Genomic DNA, 17,581 nt, shown 5'->3' on the forward strand with positions numbered 1-17,581 from the left:
ACTATATCCAGCATCCGAGCAACAACTGCACCACAAAGAATCGATAAGACGAGGGTCAAAAGAAAAATGATGAACAAAACATCAAAGGCAAGATTATACTTACACTTCATGTTCCATTTATCAGGAAATAGCATGTCCTCAGCCGAAATTAAGTCCGAGGCCGGCCCAACCAGCCTCGGTCCCGATCCTCATTGATGCTAGAGAATGGGGACTTAGTGGCCTGACGTGCAAGCTTGATTAATCCCCCCCGGTATAGTCTGGGGCTATACAGGCGCATAAAGTGGTCGATGGTAAAGGGGCACCCTCGAGTTTGCTCATGAAGAAACAAAGTAGAATTACAATCCTCCAAAACGAAGAATGAATCTGCCCGAGAGTCACCTCATACCTTTTGGAAGAGTCTATAATAACTGGATCTAAAGGACTCAGCGTGAAAGGGTAAGTGTAAACACTTAGAAAACCCTCCACGTGGGTGGTGATCGATTCCTTGGGGGTAGGGACCACTATAAGCTTATCGGCCCAGTTGCATTCCTCATTGACCTTCTCGAGGACACTGTTGGTAATCAAACATATGTATCTCGAGACCGGCTCGCATCGACTCGATACCGAGGAGGTTTTCTCAACCTTGAAGTCGGCTCCGGTTGGGCATCCTGTAGGGATGAACGACTTTAGATGGGGTTCCTGTATCAGTTCCTCAATAGCAACATGCAAAGCATTCTCAAACGGTCTCGAGGAAAAAGGGGTTTCTTTTTGGGGAACAAACTTAGAAGTCTTAGCCATTCTTTGATGAAGATGAAGAGGAAGGAGTTCAAGGAGCACGCTTGAATAAGTTCAGGCAAAGGAGGAACCCTTACAAAGCTTACAAGAAATTGGGGTAAGCACTAGAAAATGCAAAGGTTCTTTAAGGACAAGAGTAGGAAAAAATTGGAGGTAAAGTTTGAATGAATGAAGGAGGAAGTATTTATAGTTTGCAAATGACGGTTCAAAACCTGTAGTGGACGACCAGAAACTGACGGACATTTAATGCCATTATGATGTGACTGACGAGACGTTTCACACATTTTGTCATTTTTGGCGCAAAGTATCGAAGTATGATCAAGGGCTCATATTGTTCCTCTTCGTTTACTCTCCGAAAAATGAGAGGACTATCTGTATACGGTAGAAACTGAGCTCATCTATTGCATGACAAATTGGGAATGAAACATAATGGATTAGAGATCGACCGTGGATTCCATCGAACCTAGGCACGAGGTTAGAGCAAGCGTCTTCAAGATTGTCGAGTTCATTCCCCCGGAACTAACCTCGACTCCGAATTAGCCCGAGAAAACATTATCGAACCAAAATAACGGAATGCCGAAATATCCGTAACCGGTCGGATATCACGACGGGGATCTCAGCATGTATCAATAAAATCGATTAATTAGCAAAGCATGAGATATTTTTACCCTATATAGAATTGTACCTAGGGTAGGACTCCTCTACTATATAAAGGGGCCTGAGTATTTGTAAAGGACATTGTAACACGCATCCCAAAGCAATAAACTGTCATTTTCTAGTTATTATTATTTTATTACTTTGTTCCGGCACCGTTTGTAGCATTTTTGATTCGAGAGTGATCAACCTTCAAGGCCAAGATTGTTCAACTTGTGTGATTTGCATTTACTTTTCTTATCATTAATTTCAATTGTATTATGATTTCTCAATTTGTATCAAGTTAGATCACGTATCCTTAAAAATGCGTATAAATTCAATTGTTATCCAATTTTGAGGGTAAACAATCAGTTTGAGCATTAGTTTCCTCACTTTAAGTAAGTTTCCGTGAAGATTGTTTAACTAACGAGTTTATGTTATATATATCGTTGGTATAAAGAATTTTTATATCATTAGGTCAATTTTGCAGGTCGCATGTAGAGGAACACTTGTAGATATTCTTTGTCCATCTAACAGTGTAAAAATTCTTATATTGACGATGTATATAACTTAAGCTCATTGACGTGGAAGCAGCCACTAATAATTGCATTAGGGCAGGAGGTTGTCTATACATCATACTTCTTAAGGTGCGGCCCTTCTCCGTACTCTATATGAATGCGCGATGCTTTGTGCACTGGCTGTCTTTTCTTTATAACTTAATCTTATTATTAATTGAAACGGTCCCCACAGACTTGATCTTTGAACTGCTAAATAACCTATTGTAGGACAATTCTTGTATAACGGGGTTACTATATGTGACCTTTGCTTTCTAAAATTGGAGCAGTGTGTTTACCCTAAAAATCGGATAACAATTGAATTTAAACGCGATTTTAAGGATACGTGATATAACTTGATACAAATTAAGAAAGCAGATTTATATTGGAATCGACGATAAAAGAATAAATGCAAACCACACAAATTGAACAGCCTTGGCCCTCGAGTTCGATCACCCTTGAACCAAGAAATGCTTCAACTGATGTATGAACAGAATAACAAGATGATAAAAGGTAGAAATGACAGTATATTGCTTTGTGATGCGTGTCATTTTTTTGTTACCAATGATTAGACCCTCTTTATATAGTAGGAGAGTCTTACTCTTGATACAATTCTATGCAAGGTAAAAAATCTCATTATTTGTTAATTAATCGGCGTATCCTTGATACGTACTGAGATTTCCGCCGTGATCTACAACCGATTGCAGATATTTCGGCCTTCTGTTATTCGGCTCGGCAAATTTTCCTCGATCTCGTCTGATCTCGATTTTGTTCGGTCCCGGTGTCTCGAGCTTAACGATATAACTTCGCACCTCGGTTCGATAAAATTCGAGGTCGAACTTTAACCTATCATATTCCAGTCTCGATTAGTCACACAAAAGGCGAACCCGATTTTGACCGTATACACAATGTATATAAAATCCTCATGACAGGGAATTTGGTTTTGGTTCAGTAGGCCTTATGGCCAATTGGCCATTCCATAGGAATTTCATGTTCATAGATTGGAGGAATTGGAGTTTAACAATAAATTTTACCATAAACTACGAGTAAGGCACATGCATGTAAGGCCTATAAATGTCGTTCGATTAATTTCTCTGTCATAGTGGACTAACTAATTAACTATATATGAGTATGACATTTGTTGGCACTAGATTAATATATAGACTGAAATAAATTTTACCATAAACTACGAGTAAAGCACATGCATGTAAGGTCTATAAATGTAGTCCGATTAATTTCTTTCTGCCTTAGTAGACTGTCTAATTGGATATATATGAGTACGACATTGTTGGCACTAGATTAATATATAGACTTAGTCCGACGAAGAAGGTTTCTTAGATAGGATTGTACAAACATATTTGGCGTGCTAAATAAACCACTAATGTTTATTTATAGATGGGATGGCCCTCTTTAGCCTTATAGGTGGGCGTGCGCATGAATACTTTTGGTAAGCTCAGAAAGAAGAACAAATTAACGAAAGATTAATATCGATAATTTGTTGGGTATGAAGTGTCTTAAACCTGCGTGAATAAGGCTAAAAATATATCGGCTTTTACATACACCAAACCGCGACTCAGAAACATCTCTTTTTTTCAGAGAATATATGAAAGACTCAAAAATATAAAGTTCCGTGTAGGTACGTAGTTATCGAGTATTGAGAACCCTCGACCTCTCTATATAAAATGAACCGAGTGATGTCTGCTGTCAAGAAGTGTCATTAGATAGATATATACATATATTAATATGATTAGTACAATTAAATGATATTAGAGCAAAATAGGAAACAGTAACGAATTCCTGAAAGAGAAAAAAGAGCTCTTTTGATCCCTTAATTCTTTCCTGTTGGTTTTCTTTATATTACTCACTTGAAGTCACTTTCCATGAACATGAAGATTATTAGATTAATGATAATCATCATTAAGTGGTTATCCTTTAATTATCCACTAGCTAATATGAGAGAAGAAGTGTGCCTATAAATATTGGGCCTTAAACACATCGATCACACACAATTAACCAGCTAGCTAGCTTAATTTCTATAGAGAAACCATCGATCATGGCAACCAAAATTACTCTCACTAATCTCTTCCCCTTAGCAATCTCCCTCACTACTCTCTTCTCTTCATCAGCTGAAGCAAAAACTACTGGCAGTGGATTTAGCATTCAGCTTATCCACCGTTCTTCAAAATTGTCTCCTCTATCTTCTCCAAATTCACGGTGAATAAGCTGAATGCTAAATCCACGGCCAGTAGTATTAGTAGTTTTTGCTTCTGATGAAGAGAAGAGAGTAGTGAGGGAGATTGCTAAGAGGAAGATATTAGTGAGATTAATTTTGGTTGCCATGATCGATGGTTTCTCTATAGAAAGCTAGCTAGCTGGTTAATTGTGTCAAGATCATATCCATCCCGGTGAAATGCTACGCATCACGTCAGAAAAGTAAAAGAAGAGATAAGAAGTGATGCACCTCGGTGAAACAACTAAAGAAGAAGAAATAAAATAACATATCAATATTTGAGGGTAAGTGATAAATGATGAAAAGTGCATATTTTTGAGTATATTTGCATATTAATTCTTGTGTGAGTCACGGGAGATTACGTGATTTTTGAAGTGAAATATGCTCATTATGTATTTCTTATGTGTAGGAACGAGTTTGGATGATAAATAATCAAATGATGACAATTTGACACAAAAAGGAAGAGATGGAAAGAATTGGGAGTTCGTCTAATCTCGTGCGTGGCACGAAAACGGACGCAAAAAAGGAGAAAACTGAAGGCACAAAACATCGAAGTGAAGGGAAGGCAGGGATCGCTTCGCGAACTGGAAAATTGCAAAAGCTGAGTCCGCGTCCATGGGCGCGCGACGCGCGAAGGCAGACACAGATTCCAGCTGTCCTATCCGAGATTGGATTGTATTGTACGACCCTCCACCATACTAGGTCATATAAATACACGCTAAGCATGATTTTTACGGAACTTTGGAGGAGGAGACACTATTTTAGGGTTACACAATATTTTTAAAGGCAAGAACAAGCAAGGACCAAGGCGGAAGATTCAGAAACGAGTTTTTATCTTTCTTCTTCCATTTTCTATTATTGGTGATGAATTCTTATATTGTAGTTGTGCAAATAATTATGAGTAGAGAAACTCTTTATTCTAGGGTTTGATGGAACTTCTTGGAGGATGAATTTTTGTTGCGTTTAATATAAGTTTGCCATTTGGATTTTCTCTACTTGTTCAACTACGTGATAATTATGGTTGATTGAAGGGCCCTCAATTGATTATGGCTATTTAGCATGTATTACTTCAAAAAGGGTACATATTTAGGTAGTTGTTGAACAACATCACTTCTAACGTATATGAGAAATCAATACGGAGGGTTTAAAAGTGGGATTAGGAATAATGAAACCTTGGTGTGAATTTTAGTGAGCGGTGAATTAATGCTAGCTAGCGTAGTTCGGAAGAATACGTTTAGTAAATTATTATAGTTTCTCGGAAGAGAATTACGATACCTAAAGTGCTTACGATCGGTAGAGAATATCTAGGCGAATTTATAGGAGACGTAGCTGGGAGAATTTCGATAAGAGGGAAAATCGTAACCCTAGACCTTTCCAATCTTGTTTACAGTATTTGCTTTGTTAGTAATAAAATTACAGTTTTTTAATTACCTTGCATTTAGTTAGTAAACACTCAACTCATTATTCAATATTTTTGAAAGTTGATTACTTGAGTTCTTGCGAAACTAGCAGTTGTGATTAGTAGGTTAATTCCCTGTGGGATTCGACTCCGTACTTATAAACCGGATTATGTTTGCAACGACCGCTTAGTTCTTTTTATAAGGCATAGTTGGCGTGATGAGTAAGTGACAAAAGAGTAGATAAATAACTTTTTGTGAGATTGAGAATTAGTTTGATTACCGTAGGTGAAATTAACCCCAATATTTGACGATCAAATAACATATATACGGTAGACATTAAAATTTTATTGGATCAAATCCATATGAAATTTGGACAAAATCTTAAATTTAAGATACTACAAGTAGAGTCCATCGATATTTTTGAAGGCAACTCTATTTGAAACCCTAACTTGAAGGCTACTGTACCTGAAACCCTAGCTTGGAGGGTACTCTACCCAAAACCCTAACTACACCTATAAAAGGAGGCCACGTATTCCCTTTTAAAATTATCTCGAAATTCCATAAAGAATTCATGGATTATTCACAAAGAGATCAAAGACATCAAACATTGTATTTCTCAAAACCACTGAAGTGATCAACGAATGTTATTCCTTTTCCTGAAGATCAAATACATCCTAAGAAAGTTCGCACCATCCTATGTTTGAGAAATATGCTGGTTAAGCCCTCGAATCCCGGAGAACTATCTAAAGAGAAGAATCAAGGGAACAAACAAAATTATACCCACATCATTTTATCAATAAAATTAGTTTTCTTCATATTTATATTAAGGTTGCAATTTATTTTTGTGTCACAAATAATTTGTTGCAAATAAATTGGCACACCCAGAGGGACCAAATCTGCCCTTCATCTCTTCTCTCGCGATGAAAAGAATGTTGTGTCATCTTTGCTAGTACTTCAAGTCTCGTCTATGACGATCTTGTAAATCTACGCCCCAACAAGCCTTGAAGTAGGGGGCATTTGTCGACCTCAAAATTTTATCGGATCAAATCCATATGAAATTTGGGCAAAATCTTAAATTTAATATACTACAAGTAGAGTCCATCGAGGTTTCTTGGAGGCAACTCTATCTGATTCCTTAACTTGGAGGCCACTATACCTGAAACCCTAACTTGGAAGTCACTCTACCCAAAATCTTTACACCTATAAAAGGGGGCCACATATTCCCTTTAAAAGCATCTCGAAATTCCATAAATAATTCATGAAATATTTACAAAGAGATCAAAGATATCAAATATTGTCTTTCTCAAAACCACCGAAATGATCAACGTATCTTCCTCCTTTTCCTGGAGATCAAATACATCCTAAGGAAGTTTGCATCATCCTACGTTCGAGATATACGCTGGTTAATCCCTCGAATCACGGAGAACAATCTAAAGAAAAAAATCAAGAAAACAAAAAAAGTTATACCCGCATCATTTTATCAATAAAATTATGTTTCTTCATATTTATATTGTGATTGCAATTTATTTTTGTATCACAAATAATTTGTTGCAAACACTTACTTTAGATATCAAACATCCACATGATAGAGACAACAATTGTGTCAATTTGGCGCAATTTGTGGGTTTAAAAGAAACAGTCATCTTTGTCAAGATCATACCCAACCAAGAAGAAAGACAAACAATGCCATCTCCAATATCAACAAAACTATTTATCGAATTCCACTTTACCTCTGCATTTTGAAATTGAAATCTTATAAAAGGAACATCTGAAACACGCAAGCCTCGATAACACAATTAATTGTGTTTCATTGTTTCCTAGAGGATTCAACTTTATTTCACTCTCTCATTACTATTTTCATCTCCGAGAAAAATTGTGTTGATTAGAAAGTAATCTATGGCAGTGTTTTCATCGTTACCGTTTTTCGAATCTTAGCAATATGGCAATTCCTATTCGCATAAGTATTTTTATCACATGAGCATTTTTATTAATTTCATATATTTTAATTTTGTAACTTCAACTCAATTTTTTATATAAATTATATGGTTTTTAAAAAAATTATTTATTAAGAGTGTTTATCCTTAAAATGGATAACAATTGGTTTTAAAGATATGTGGATTGATTCGACACGAATGATCAAGAATGTTGGATAAATAAATTAAAGGTATTATAAATAACCAAACCAGTTGTGATATTGAGTTCGAGCTCGGATTTAAGCTTAATAATAGTTTTGCCCTCGACCGGGCCCTCGATTCGGAGACAAATGCGTTTGAAGAACTATGATTAAAATAAGAACTTTCCAGTAACTAGAAAGTAGAGAAACAAGTTTGTATTGCCTTGGTATGCGTGATACAATGTCCCTATTGAATAAGAAACCTCCCTTTTATATTGTAGGAGAGTATTACCTCTCGTACAATGCTAAAAAAATAAAAATCCTCCTTGTACATCAATTACTGATATGCTACCGACATCGGGCGAGATCTGCGCCGTGATATCCGGTTGGGTGTGGATATCACGACCCTCTGTTAGTGTAACGACCCGGCCGGTCGTTCTGAGAATTTGAGCCCCGATCTCCTAATAACTCTTTTCCCCACGTTTGTTTCCGCAATTGGGACTTGCCGGAGTCTGTGTGAAGACGGATCCGGAATAGAATATCGTCAACTCTGTTAGCTCCGTTGAGTGATTTTGGGGTTACGAGCGCGTCCGGAATGTGTTTTGGAGGCCTGTAGTAGATTTAGGCTTGAATTGGCGAAAGTTAGTTTTTTTGGCGATTTCGGCCGATAGTGAAAATTTTGACATCGAGCTCGGAATGGAATTTTGAAAGTGACTGTAGGTTCATAATGTCATTTGTGACATGTGTGTAAAATTTGAGGTCATTCGGACTAGATTTGATGTGGTTCGGCATCGTTTGTAGAATTTGGAAAATTTTAAATTCTTAGGCTTGAATCCGTGTTTAATTCATGATTTTAGTGTTGTTCGATGTGGTTTGAAGGCTCGACTAAGTTCGTATGATATTTTAGGATTAGTTGGTATGTTTGGTTGAGGTCCCAGGGGCCTTGGGTGTGTTTAGGATGCTTAACGGAATGAATTTAGACTTAGGAGAAAATCAGGTGTTTTTGCTGGTTCTGCTGTAATCGCACCTGCGCAAGGATGCTCGCAGATGCGAGAAAATTGGCGCTGAAGTGGATTTGGGTGGATTGGTCAGGGGTCGCAGGTGCATGGAAAAAGGCCGCATCTGCGATACCCGCAAATGCGCAAGACCGTTCGCAAGTGCGCAAGTTATTAGCAGAAGCGGAAGGGATTTTCGCAGGTGCGGCCCTTTCGTCGCAGGTGCGAAGGTAGAGGGGGCAAGTGAATTGCGCAAATGCACACTTTTTCTGCACAAGCGCACCCGCAGGTGCGAGCCCAGATTCCGCAGGTGCAAAAATATCTGGGCAGTGGTTAAAACCGAAGGGCTTCGCGATTTTTGTCATTTTTGACTTTGCAAACTCGGTTTAGGGCGATTTTTGAGAGCATTTTTGAGGCATTTCTTGAGGTAGGTCCCTTGTGCTTATTTTTTATCAATAGTCTTGCTTTGCCATGAATTGTTTCACCTAGTTAGTGTGTATTTAAGGTGAAAATTGGAAGTTGGAGGCTAGGGATTTGGAGGTTTGATTTGTGAATTTGGAGGACCAAATGGTGTCGGAATTTAGTAAATTTGATATGGTTAGACTCGTGAGTGAATGGGTGTTCAATATTTATAATTTTTACCCGATTCTGAGACGTGGGACCGGAGAGACTTTTTGGGCATTTTTCCTAATTTCACGCCTTAGCTTCGAATTAATTAGTTAAATTAGTTACTTGTAGTTATATTTATATTATGCAATTAATTTGAATAGATTCGGGCCATTTGGAGGCGGATACTCGTGGCAAGAACGTGATATCGAATTGATTTGAGCGGTTCGAGGTAAGTGGCTTGCCTAACCTTGTGTTGGGGACTTTCCCCTTAGGATATCTTGATATTATTTGGTGTGTGGGCGCGGTGTATGTGAGGTGATGAGTACGTACACGGACTGTTATTGCAAAAATTCTGTTTATCCTTTTTAAATCATAAATTATTTCTCTTATTAAATTGCACTAATATGTTTATTTTTTTAGTTTAAACTAGAAAGGCATGTAAGTGTTTTAACTACCTATTTGACATTCTGTGCTCCATGCTTAGTTAAATCCCTATTTTCCTTATCTGTGATTAGTGTAAACTGTTTAATTCGAGGCCATGCCTGTCATTTTATCTTGCATTGCATATTTAAATTGGGACTACGGACGTATTCCGGGAGATCCCCCAGCACTGCATATTTACTTTGGGACTACGGACGTATTCAGGAAGATCCCCCAGCACTGCATATTTACTTTGGGACTACAGACATATTCCGGGAGATCTCCCAGCACTGCATATTTACTTTGGGACTACGAATGTATTTCGGGAGACCCCCCAGCACTGCATATTTACTTTGGGACTACCGACGTATTTCGGGAGATCCCCCTGTACTGAATATTCATTCGAAACTACGGGACAGTATCCCAGGAGATTCCTTATTGTTTTTACTTTGTTCTGAGCCGAGGACTCCCCTAACTGTTAAATTTTCGAGAATTTTCTTTAACTGTGTTACCGTAAATTTTACTTATATCTTTTACTGTTTAATTTATTATATTTACTCCGATAGGGCCTTGACCTGACCTCGTCACTACTCGACCGAGGTTAGGCTTGGCACTAACTGCGTACCATTGTGGTGTACTCATGCCCTTTCCTGCACATGTTTTCGTATGCAGATCTAGGTACGAGCTATCAGCCTTGGGGTTAGTACGTGCTGCTGATTCTAGGAGACTTCAAGGTACTTCTACTTGCATCCGCAGATCTTCGGATTCCCATTCTACTCCCTCGCCTAGAGACTTTCTTTATTATCTTCAAACTTTTGTATAGAGCTACATAGATTATAGCAGCTTGTGACTTAGTGTTATTCCGGGTCTTGGAAAATTATTTTGTATATGCCGAGTGGTACTACTTTTGGCTATTCACAATATGCTGTTTATCTTTAAGATGTTGTATTTTCTTTACATGTTTCGTAATATTAGGCTTACCTAGTCGTAAAGACTAGGTGCCATCACGACACTTTACGGAGGGTTAATTTGGGTCGTGACAAGTTGGTATTAGAGCACTAGGTTCATAGGAGTCGCGAGTCACAAGCCGATTTATTAGAGTCTCGTGGATCGGTGTAGAGACGTCCGTACTTATCTTCAGGACGCTATGTAACTGTTAAGAACAATCATATTCCTTAGATTTCCTTGTCGTGCGAGTTATTGACATCAAAATTCTAAAACTCTATTCTATTCTTTCTCACAGATGGTGATGACCTGTACTGGGAGGACCAACGATTAGGCACCCGAGACCCCTACCAGAGGCGCCAAGGGCCAGGGTCGGGGTAGAGGACGACCACACGGTGCATCCCGAGCACCTGCGAGAGCTGCGTCAGAGGAGCCCTTAGCAGCTCCAGCTGGAGGGCCAGCACCAGAGATCCCTATTGCTACTCCAGCCCTCCAGGAGGCTTTAGCTCAGTTCTTGAGCATGTTCAGCACTCTGGATCAGGCTGGACTATTTTTGAAAGCTCCCGCTACATCTCAGGACGGGGGAGGGGCACAGACTCACGCAGCCCGCACTCCTGAGCAGAGGGTCCAGGTTGATCAAGCCCCAAAATATATTCCTATACCCCCAGTGGCTTCGGTTCAGCATGAGACTAGGGTAGCTGCTTCTGAGGCAGAGCAGCTCAGAATCGAGAAGTACAAGAAGTACCACCCACCTACTTTCAGCGGACTAGCTTCAGATGATGCTCTGGGTTTTCTTGAGGAGTGTCATCGTATTCTCCGCACTATGGGCATTGTGGAGACGAGTGGGGTTTCTTTCACCGCTTTCCAGCTGAGGGGAGCGACATATCTGTGGTGGCGTGCCTATGAGCTGAGTAGTCCGGACGAGGCAGCCTCACTCACTTGGACTCAGTTTTCAGAGATGTTCTTGCGTGAGTATGTTCCTCAGAGCCTCAGGGACGCTTGGCACGCAGAGTTTTAGCAGCTGCGTCAGGGTGCTATGACTATGTCGGAATATGCAGTCTGTTTCAGTGAGTTAGCTCACCATGCTCAGGCTTTGGTTGCTACAGTCAGAGAGAGAGGGTTCGTCTCTTCATTGAGGGACTTCATCCCAGTATTCGAACCAGCATGGCCAGGGAGTTGGAGATGGACATCACTTATCAGCAGGCAGTGAGCACTGCCAGGAGAGTGGAGGGCATGTTTGCCCGGGACAGAGAGGAGAGAGAGGCCAAGAGGTCTCGAGAAACTGGTCATTATTCAGGAGCTCGTGCACCAGCAGCACGCTATGGTAGGGGTTTTGTGAGTCGCCCTTTTCATTCAGCTCTTCCAGCAGCCATCGGTGTTCCAGCTCCTCCTAGTACTCAAGAGCTCTATTATACACCGCTAGTATCCAGTGTGCCTCCTACTCGAGGTGCTATCACCGGCCAGTCTAGCAGGTCAGGTCCGAGTCAGTTTTGGCCGCCGCGTCCTCCGAGAGGTTGTTTTGAGTATGGTGACACTCGTCACCTGGTTGGATATTTCCCCAGAGCCAGGAGAGGTGCACCTCCACAGACTTATCAGTCTCCACGTGCTCCACCGGGTCCTCCAGCCATTCTTCCCGCACCAGCTGCCACCCCGCCTACTCAGCCAGCTCGAGGTGGAGGTTGAGAAGGTCGAGGTCGCCCTAGAGGGGGAGGCCAGGCCATGTACTATGCCCTTCCAGCCTGTTTAGAGGCCGTTGCTTCAGATTCAGTCACCACAGGTATCGTCCCTGTCTGTCATAGGGATGCATCAGTATTATTTGACCCAGGCTCTACTTATTCATATGTGTCTTCTTAGTTTGCTCCACATTTGGGGATATCTTGGGATTCTTTGAGTTCCCATGTTTATGTATCTACTCCCGTGGGAGATTCTCCCATTGTGGATCACGTATATCGGTCGTGTTTGATTGCTCTTAGTGGTTTTGAGACTAGAGCCGATTTGTTATTACTTAGTATGGTAGATTTTGATGTTATGTTGGGCATGGACTGGTTGTCACCTCATTATGCTATTTTTGATTGTCCCGCTAAGACCATGACGCTGTCTATGCCAGGCTTGCCGAGATTAGAGTGGAGAGGTACCTTAGAGTATACTTCCCGCAGGGTCATTTCATTTCTTAAGGCTCAGCGAATAGTTGAGAAGGGGTGTGATGCGTATTTGGCCTATGTGAGAGATGTCAGTATTGATACCCCTACAGTCAAGTCAGTTCGAGTAGTGAGGGACTTTCCAGATGTGTTTCCAGCTGATCTTCCGGGCATGCCGCCCAACAAAGATATTGATTTTGGCATTGATTTGTTTCCAGGCACTTAGCCCATTTCTATTCCTCCCTATCGTATGGCTCCTCCTGAGTTGAAGAAGAAGGATGGTTCTATGCGTATGTGTATTGATTATCGGCAGTTGAACAAGGTTACAGTGAAGAACATGTATCCTTTACCTCGCATCGATGATTTATTTGATCAGTTACAGGGTGCCAGGGTGTTTTCCAAGATTGACTTGCGTTCTGGCTATCATCAGTTGAAGCTTCGGGAGCCGGATATCCCGAAGACTGCTTTCAGGACTAGATATGGTCACTATGAGTTTCTTGTCATGTCATTTGTGCTAACCAATGCCCCAACAACCTTTATGAATTTGATGCAAAGTGTATTCCGGCCTTATCTTGATTCCTTCGTTATTGTGTTTCTACTTTCTGATCCAAGCTTCCACCTTCGAATCCACTAACGACTATCATTTTTTTCAAATCTTTATATATTCATCTTTGATCTTCAAATCTTTATAATTGTTCTTAGGTTTCTACCCAGATTTTCATCCCACCTTCAAACCTTCATACTCCTCTCTTCAACCTTCACACTCTTCTATTCAACCTTCATAAATGTTCCTTCAAATCTTCATTTTTTATTCTTCAAATCTTCACATTTTTTCCAGATTACAATTGCTAAAACTTTCAAATCAGTTCCTCAGCAGGCTGTCCCTTTATCTTCCCATCCGGCCACAGATGCCGAGGTGGATGCTTCTGAGGCGGCTGCTCCCGAGGTGGCCGCCCCTGAGGCAGGAGCTCCAGAGGCTGCCCCCGAGCCCCCCATATAATATTTTATACACGGGGGGTGTTTAATTGCAGATACTTCAAAGTCGGGGTGAAGATGCATGGAGATACATATGCTCCATTACTGAGGACACTCTTCCCATAGTCTGAGAGGATATTAAATGGGAAGGCAAAAACATGGTTGTCCCCGAGCCAGAGGACAATATCACTACTCATGTGGAGGGGTATTTAAGTATTTACACTTACCTCTTCACGCTGGACCCCGTAGACCCAATAGTTTTGGCATTTTGCAAGATATACGAGGTGTGCCTGGACAAATCCTCCTATCTCTTTGGAGGATCGTGATCCTCCTATGTTATTTTGTTAAAAACATTGAGTCCCCTCACTTGACCCTCGACCATCTACTCAGTTTGTACAGTCCTCGAATTTTCTGAGGGGGACTAATCAAGCTTACTCGTTGGGCTAGCAAGGCCCCCTTTTAGAGCATTGATAAGGATCGAGACCGAGGCTGGCAGGGGCGTATTTTTGGGGTGAAAATTGAAGATTTGATCCCTCCCAAATTCCTGCAATTTCCCAAGAAATGGAATGCATCTCGTAAGTGTAGCCTTTTCTTAAGTGTCAAGTTCCCTCTGTTTCCTTTCTCACTATCAGTATTTGTGGTCGTGTAGCTGTTGCCCGGGTTCCCAATGCAGTCCCCCAGCTCAAGGAGTGGATCGAAGGCATCTGCCAGCAGATGTCGTATTTCGAGCGCTCGTGGTGCAAGCTTTCGAAGGGACGATGAAAGGCCCATTCTCATGGTATAGTTCTCTTTTGAACAGTTATTATTATGCTCGAAATTACACAATGCTGACCTTTCCTTCTTCTTTCGCAGGTTTGCCTAAGACCACCAAACTTAGGCCACTAGAAGGGGACGAGGAAGCGACCTTATCCATTGATCCCTCCATTAGGGGACAGCCGGGGGTGCCGCAAATGAGGAGAAGAAGAGAAAAAGAAAGTCCTTGGGCTCCCTGAACCCCGAGGTAAACATTAAGAAGAGGGCTGCCAACCAGACCCGCAAACCCAAGAAGAATACCAAGTCTAGGGTACCAGACCCTGATTTCCTTTATTGGAGCAGGGATGAGTTCGAAGAAGATGATATCTTTATCTCCCACGGATCGACCCCTGCCATGGAACAAGCGATGACTGGGGAGAAGAGCCACGAGGTCGAGCCCCTTTCGGTCTAAGAGGCCGAAGTAGAGATGGAGGTTGCGACCTCTCAAGAAAATGCTCTTACATTGAAGGAGGCGACCGGTGTGATTGACATCATTGAGACGCCCTCATATATCGAGTCTATGCTTGAAGAGGCCCAAGCGGGCAAAGAGAAATCACGTGAAGGAGCACAAAGTTCAAAAGACCCTCTCCACTCCTTCTTCAATGTCATGGATATGTCAACTCTGGAATATTTCTCCCGGTTGGGCCACCTGGAGATATCGAAGAAGGATGCACCTTTGGGAGCTGACGGGCCGAGCATTAGCCCGTGATTGGTGAAGAAATTCCCTTCACCGAGTGCATACCCCGAGCGCAAGAGGATGATTATTCTCACGGTCCTAGAGGATGCCCCGATCCTATCCGCTCTAGTAGGCATAGCCATTTACCTCCGATGTATGGTAATCGAGGAGGAACAGATAAAGATGAATGAGATGGGCACGTCGAGAGTCTTCAATGAGGCACAACATGTATAAGCCTCTCAGTGAGCAACAATATGGGGCCATCAAGGACCTTCAGGCCGAGCTGGACAGGGCTCAGAAGAAAGCTTCGACCCTGAGGCGGGAGCATACCGACCTGGTTGAAAAGGTATAGGTCTTTGAAGTTAAAAACAAGGAGCTAGTCGTGGTGACTAACAACACAACCTCGCAGGTCCAATAGAAAATCGACCTGATCGACCAACTCCGAACCGACAAGAAGGGGGACCAAGCCATAGTGATCACATCCACAACACACCTCTATAATAGATATAATACAGTCGTATGCAATAATAATTACCCAACTATGAGTCGGGTCGAATCCACTGGGAGTTATGAGGGGTGTTAGGAGTATATATTCGAAGCAGGCAAATGGTTTATCTAAGATTGCACTTCCATAACAAGGTTTTGTTTTCTATTTCTACTGTTACTCTAATAAATGCAAGCTAAAAAAATAGATTATAGATAAATGTTTTTGAGGTTTTTCCAATTGGATTAAAGGCCTAGGGTTGTTACCATAACCTATGTGTTCGCCTAATGGGATAAAGACGTTTATACTTATTTTGTTGATTGGGGTGTATTATAGCTCTTAACTCTACGTTACCCACTCAATACCTCTTGTTTTGTTTTTTTGTTGTTTGGATGGCTTGCCTATGGTAATGCAACTCTTTGTGAAGGTGGATCACATTTGGATCACCTTGTGGAACATTAGCCCAAATTTGCCACGCCGATGATGTTTCCGCCATTTCATCTAAAATCTCACACGCCTCCGCATAAGGCGTAGTCATGAAATTCCCATCGGCAAGTTGATTCACTACATATTGATTGGTTGTGTTAATCCTATGATAGAAAGTTTGTTGAATCATATTCATCTTCATATCATTGTTGGGACATTCCTTAACCATTGTTCTATAGTGTTCCCGTATCTCGTGTAGTGGTTCATTTGGCTCTTGCTTGAATGCCAAAATCTCATCACAAAGTATAACCATGTGTCCCAGATAGAAGAACTTAGAAATAAACTTTTCCACCAACTCATCCCAAGTGTGAATGGAATGGTTCGGCAAACGTTCCAACCAATCTAAAGCTTTCCCCCGTAGAGAGAAGGGAAAAAGTCTTAGCCTCAATGCATCCTTGGAGACATTTGTTTGTTTTCTCCCCCAACAAGTGTCCACAAACCCCTTCAAATGTTTGTACGCATTTTGAGTTGGAGCACCGGTGATGAAACTCCGTTGCTCAAGCAAAGTGAGCATCACATTGGTGATTTGAAAGTTGCCCGCCCTAATACGGGGATGGGCTATTGCACTTGCATATCCTTCATTGGGTAATATCCGGTGTGGAGACGCTCGTGGTGGAGGTGGGGGTGGAGCGGGGACATTGTCATGAGGCGCTCGGCCTCTTCTATTGGCTTGAGGTTCAAGAGGAACCTCATTAACTTGCTCATCCTCGACGTCAACATCCCCCAAAGGCAAATTTTCGAGCTCATTGTTCGCCATAGTTGTACGTACGATTTCTCAAACAAGTTAGTAACACGGAAGGAAAAGAAGATATTCTAAAAACACATCCAAATATATAGCTAACTTTCCAGCAACGACGCCAAAAATTGATCACGTCCATAACACATCTCTATAGGAGATATGCTACGGTCGTATGCAATAATAATTACCCAACTATGAGTCGGGGTCAAATCCACTGAGAGTTATGAAGGGTGTTAGGAGTATATATTCGAAGCAGGCAAATGGTTTATCTAAGATTACACTTCCACAACAAGGTTTTGTTTTCTATTTCTACTGTTACTCTAATGAATGCAAGCTAAAGAAAATAGAATATAGATAAATATTTTTGAGGTTTTTCCAATTAAATTAAAGGCCTAGGGTTGTGACCATAACCTATGTGTTTGCCTAATGGGATAAAGACTTGTTTTGTTGATTGGGGTATATTATAACTCTCAACTCTACGTTACCCACTCAATACCTCTTGGTCAGAGAGTGGTTTTGCCCAATTTGAATTTCTCAATTCCAAATGAGTATCAAACAAAATAGTTGATATGAGCTCAAGTCGGGTTCTTACCATCTCTAATTTGAACCCTTTAATTA

The 17,581-nt window shown here is 41.1% G+C and overlaps 1 long non-coding RNA gene across 1 annotated transcript; it reads left to right on the forward strand.

The window, feature by feature from the left end:
- Nucleotides 1-3,987: 3,987 nt before the first annotated feature.
- On the forward strand, nt 3,988-5,181 carry LOC104086643 (uncharacterized). Its single transcript, XR_684141.4, has 2 exons — nt 3,988-4,475; nt 4,601-5,181. It is a non-coding gene; the product is annotated as an uncharacterized lncRNA (long non-coding RNA).
- Nucleotides 5,182-17,581: the final 12,400 nt, after the last annotated feature.

Source organism: Nicotiana tomentosiformis, chromosome 1 (assembly GCF_000390325.3).
Source record: "Nicotiana tomentosiformis chromosome 1, ASM39032v3, whole genome shotgun sequence".
Classification (NCBI taxonomy): Eukaryota; Viridiplantae; Streptophyta; class Magnoliopsida; order Solanales; family Solanaceae; genus Nicotiana; species Nicotiana tomentosiformis.